Source organism: Nicotiana tomentosiformis, chromosome 8 (assembly GCF_000390325.3).
Source record: "Nicotiana tomentosiformis chromosome 8, ASM39032v3, whole genome shotgun sequence".
Taxonomy (NCBI): domain Eukaryota; kingdom Viridiplantae; phylum Streptophyta; class Magnoliopsida; order Solanales; family Solanaceae; genus Nicotiana; species Nicotiana tomentosiformis.
Genome location: NC_090819.1, coordinates 1115259 through 1121330, shown reverse-complemented (window position 1 = coordinate 1121330; position 6072 = coordinate 1115259). Strand labels below are relative to the sequence as shown.

General features: G+C 30.0%; 1 long non-coding RNA gene across 1 annotated transcript; it reads left to right on the top strand.

Moving 5' to 3' along the window:
- The first annotated feature begins 1255 nt into the window (after nucleotides 1-1255).
- LOC138898294 (uncharacterized) lies at nucleotides 1256-2662 on the top strand. The gene is made up of 3 exons (XR_011410758.1): nucleotides 1256-1609; nucleotides 2020-2418; nucleotides 2469-2662. It is a non-coding gene; the product is annotated as an uncharacterized lncRNA (long non-coding RNA).
- Nucleotides 2663-6072: the final 3410 nt, after the last annotated feature.

Sequence of the window (6072 nt, the reverse complement as noted above, 5' to 3'; positions counted from 1 at the left end):
AAGCAAAAAAGGACTTTTTTCAATGGGTATGGTTGAGATTCATTGAAAACATATAGATGAGTCAATATATAAAATTTGAGGAAGATGGAGGTGATTTGGACTGATTTGATATGCAAATTCATAGTTAAAATCGAGTTTAAAAGATTCTTTTGTGACACATGTATCACACATGTATCTCGCATACAAGTATACATGAATATACATGTGATACACATTTGATACAAATATGATACATGTATAATACACAATGTGATACAAATATCATTTTTTTTTTCATGTTCATCTTCTACTTCAAATTTTCAATTCAAACCACCTCAAAACTCTGTCAAATCATCCCAAAACTAAGATTCAAGCTCCTTAAGATGTACCCAATCTATTCTAATAACACTCACTAAAAAGAAAGCAATTTTTTTGGCTACAAATGCCTAATTGGCTAATATTGGTAATATTTTATAAATTAGCCAATTTTTATAATAAGCTAGTTATAAATGGACAAATTAGTATTTTCCCGTAAAAAGATGACAAAAGCGAATAGTCCAAAAGTCTAATAGCAAACATATTTTTCGAAAAATAACTAGCATATGGCTTTTGGTTAAAACCAACTCGTAAATGAAGGTCACACACATGAACAAAATTTGATAATTTGGAAGAATACGGTAAAAGTAACAAATTTTTTTTGTTCTGACAGATTTAAGCCATGTGATTTATGAAAGATTTTAAGAATTTTCTTTAATAAAAAATTTGATATACTAGGAAATATTAAGTATATACTTATTACTTAATTATTCGTCCCCTCCTCAGGCAATTAGTTTTAGTTTCTTTCCGACTTTGGGTGAATAGTGCAATTTTAATTTCTCCCAACTATAAAGTCTATATTTAGTTTAAACATTATAAATAACTTTTGTAGTTTCAATTTGTTATTTGTTTGACATTAAAATTTTGTAAAACATAGAAATTATAAAAGGTATATTCTTATACATTCTCATTAGTAGGGTATTTTGGCAACTTGTTTTTCCCCAAATGGCTTGTCGTTCTAATTTGTTACAAGCTAAGAATTTTGTATTAGTTTTGGTAATAAGAATATCTTCTTTTAGAGTGTCTTTTCCCACAATTTCCTTTTTGATTTGCTTTGAATTAGAATTTTTTTTATGGTAGCAGTGCAAACCATCTTTAGATGTACTTTATTTTAATATCACTGGTGAGAGGCTTCTTTCTCCTCCCTATATTTTTTTAAAGAAAAATAAGGACTCCTCTTTCTTCATACTAGGAGGCCTCACTGTGGAAAATAAATTTGGAAAGGACTTACCAGTCATTTCATCTTAATTAGGATTCTATGAGGGCCACTTATGATTTAAGGATCCATAATTTTTGCATCACCAACAAAATTAAAATGCATCATCAGGATTTTCAGTGAAACCAATAATTTACCTAGGTTAGAAACCAGAAACTGAAAATTCAAATAATTTCCAAATTGGAAAAAATATCTAGTATTTTACATCTAATTCATTTTAAACCTACTGTAGGTCCTGCCACAAGTTTAGAACTCAAGCCACATTCATCACTGGTAGAAGGCTAGATGCGCTTATAAGAGCATGTGTTCTCACACAAGGTAACATTTTGATGGTAAATTGACATATAATGTTTAGTTAAGATCTCTAATTAGACATGCAAAGAATGCATAGTTTATTAATGTGGCTGTCAATTATTGAAAACTCGTTTTTATTTTTAATAAATTATTATATGTGTTGTAATATATCTTTTTTTTTTTTTTTTGACATTTTTGGTTTATTGTACTCTTTTCAATGTGTGTGTAGGCATCTAAAGTTTATTGGATTTAAATCCATAAAACTATTTGGACTATATTTTTAAATTGAAGATATATTAGTTCAAAAAATTTAATTGGGCTAATATAATTGGATTAGTTATATAAGTTCAATATATAAGGATTAAATAAATAAGTCCAAATTTATTGGGTTAGCCCATTTAATTGGTCTACAAGTAATGAGCCTACTTCATTAGGCCCAAGATGTCATCTTCCTAGAGGCCCCGTGCCATGTGTCAAATGACGTGGCACGCCAAGTCAAACAGAAGAGCCAATAGGATCATGCCATGTGTCAAAATGACAAGACATGCCAAGTTAGATTAAAAGGCCAATGGAATCGAACCACATGGGCAAGTGACATGTTCTGGCCAATCAAATGTGGTCCTGTCACGCTTCAATCTGATTGGTCGGAAAGAGTTTATTCTTATCATAACTCTTCCCTCCCACAACTATAAATAGGGTCTTCATAACCCAGAAAAGACACCATAAGTTATAACAAGAAGCAAGAAAGAGCTTGTGGATCAAACGCTACAAATTCCTCCACAAGTTCAAGTTCAAGCAATCAAGTTCAAGCTCAAGAACGAATAACAAATCAAGTTCAAGTTCAAGCAATCAAGCTCAAGCTCAAGAACGAAGAACAAATCAGCGTTCAAGAAATACGATTTCAAATCAAAGTTCGTGCTAGTTGAATTCAAGATCATCGTTCGTGGCAACAACTACATATTCAAGATCAAGTTCGAAGGCTCTTGAATTTATTTACTATTGGAAAGAAGAATCGGAGGATTCATAGATATTGTACACTCATATTATTTGAAATCAAATACTATGATTGTTGCAATATTTTTCGGTCTCGATTATTTTTTTGACGCAAATTTATTGTCTAATGTATGTTTTAGCTATAGTATACTACTTATTTTATTGAAACTTTTGTGTTTTATAGACTTTTTACAATTAAACTTACACGTATTGGGTTTCAAACCCATGAAAAAATTAAGGAAGACTACATAAACAAAATTATAATTCATGTAATAGGTTACAAATGCAATTGAAGAGATATGTGTGAAAAGTTTTAGGTGGGTATTCTTGCATGTCAAATATATGTGGTTTATCTAATATTTGATTTTTAGTTTTCAAAAAAATCATGCATATGCTATAGGTCACATTAGACTTAAAAAAAATACCATAAATTACGTACTACTAAATACTACATTAAAAGAAAGGAATATTTATTGTGCATTTGCAAATAAAATAAAAAGGAAATATATTCTACAACTTTGAGGTACTTTCTATGGTTTAATTCTATTTTTTGGTCCTCCAATTACCAAAGTGCTACAATCATGCGTTGCCGCTTGTAAATATTCTTAAGTAGAAAAATATAGAATGATAACAATGAGAAACAAATTAAACCGAAAGTCCAAAATATCATAAAATGAGAATGATCAGTAAGAATGAGTCGTGCATCTTTTCAGTTATTGAATATTTTTTATATATTTTGTGTAACATTGAAATTTTTAATCTTTTGCTATTTAAAATTTCAACTTTTTATATATATAATTTTCATCTCTTTATGGGTGGGAATGACAAGTGCCTCCGGAAAAAAAAATTGAGTTGCATCCGGTTGCAATTCGGGTCAGAGGGTATTACTGTAATTACATAAAAACAAAATGATTCTTCTATTGGCTAACAAATGAAGTTGCTGTAGCTACCATTTAAATCTTTGGGTCTACTGAACCAACTGGTTCCTTTTGAAATTATAGGAACACTCTACTCAAAGATTTAAGCCCGTTCATTTTATTTTTCAAATTTTATAATATATTACTTTACTACTATCTCTGTTCCAGTTTATGTGAACCTATTTATTTTTTGGTTCGTTAAAAAAAAAATGACCCCTTTCTAAATTTGGTAATAATTTAGCTTAAAACTTACAATTTGTATCCTTAATGAGAAATTTTTATAACCACACAAAATACTCTGGGTTCATTTTTGATTTGTTTAGGACCATAAATTTCTAAAATCTTCATTTTTTCTTAAAGTTCGTGCTCAATCAAACAGATTCACATGAATTGAAACGGAGCGAGTATTATTTAGAAACGGCAATTGTGGTCTGCGAACATGTTCAAACATTTTAAGGGTAAATTGGTAATTATATCCATGCCTTCTTAGAGGGGCACGGAGAGAATAAGCAGGTAGCAGGTCAACATTCTTGCTTGGGATTGAAAGGGTAAACTGGTCATTTTAGTTAAAATGGAAGAATGTAATTGCTTAAAAAAGAATCTTACTGTAGCTTATGTATAACATTTTGAACTTCTTGACTAAACTACCCTTAGGCTTATGTCATTAACCATCACCGCACATTTTTTTCACCCAATAACTTTATGCTGCCCAATTTTGTTTCTGGGTCCCACGTTCCAACCCCACCCGCATTTTTTCCCGTTTAGATATGGTGTAACTTTTGTTTCCAATTAACCATACAGATTCACAGTGGAATACTTGGTATTATTTCAAATCAAATAACGGAAATTTGTCTAAAAAATTTAACGTTCTCCTGGGAATTTCTTATGTGGTTTCCTAAATTAACGGCGTTAAAAATAGTGCTCTACTATGTAACAAAAATATTTGTTCTATCCTTCGAAAAAGTAGAAGAACAGAGATATTCTCAAACCTTTAAAGCAGTATTTATAAGTTTACAAAAGAGAAGACAAGTTAGAAATGATTTTCCTATACAGAAATTTGTTTCCATTTTCGTTCCTTGTTATCTTTTTTTTTTTATACTCTAACAAACTAAGGAATATTAAGTGAATTTGAAGGGAAATGGCTCCACCCAAGACTTACTATTTCACTATGAAAAATGGGAAATTATCAAAAGTTATCATAGAATATGTTATATGAAACAATTATTATTGTATCATGAAATAAACTATGTTAATCTAAAATATAAATTTTTTTATCTTTGAACTATTACGGCTAATCATAACTTTACATTGCATTGTTAAAGTTATATTTTTTAGAAAATAAAATTAAAATTTTAAACAATGAAAATCAGCTTGCAACTCTATAAGCTCCTTTTAAAACATTTAGTCCTTTTTATTTTAATATGCACAAATAGATTTAGTCTTTATTTTTTGTATAGAAAGATTTTAGTCGCTCGCTATGGTTCAATACTTATCTTAGAATCCATAAATTTCAAATTCTAGCCCCATTTTTTTTTTTATACGAAGACAAATATCATGCTTGAATCTTCAAACTTCGTTCCTATTAATTTCTATTGTATTCTTATGTGAAAGCAAATAGGAGAAACTCATTTCCTAATTATTTAAAGAGAATAGAAAATTGAAACCAATCACGCCCTTAATCTTCGAGAGTAATCTTACATACAGATCTAAAATCTAGCCTGTTATCTTATACTTCAATAATATTCTATGAGATTATTATTATGACTTTTAGAGCAGGGGTACTTATTGGGCGGATAATTACGTTTAATGGTTCGGCTTAACAATTATCGGATTATAAATGTAATAATCCGCTAGCCATCCAATAAGACAACGAGCGAATTGGTATCAGATTAACAATTATCGGGCGGTTGTCGGACGACTTATCGGCTAAATCAAATAGAAGTTTTTTGAACAATCATTCAATCAATACCAAATTATTTCAAATCAATACCAAATTTTTAATACCATCTAAGATCTAATCAAATAGTATTTTTGAATTGAAGAGTCTTCAAGACTACTCATATTATCATATACGTATTAACCAAATTTGTAATACCATCAAGACTACTCATACATACATACATACATGTATTAATAATTCAGATTTCGATTTTTCGACTTCTTAGTTCTCAGTTCAAGAGAGAGACGAGAAGGATGTCTTCTCTGCCTCTGGTGGCCGCACACAATTGGGAATTAGAAAATAAAAATTAGGGATTTAGCCATTTAGGGTTTCAATAGTACTTTATATACATAGAGGTAAAAGTGTAAATATAAAAATTCTTAACGGGTTAACGGTTAACCGATAAGAAAATTGAGTAATCCGCCCCCAAACCGTTAAGCCGTTAATTATAAAATTCCGATCCGTCCACCATCCATTACCCAATAATCCAATACCAATAAGCCAATAAACCTATCGGTTTCGGTTCGGTTTTGAACTGTGCTATTTTAGAGTGGAAGTCGTTAAAATCTAACGGCTAATTACTTTAATTAAATAATTTATTAAAGTAGAGATATAAATAAAGAGATTTTATGTGCAAG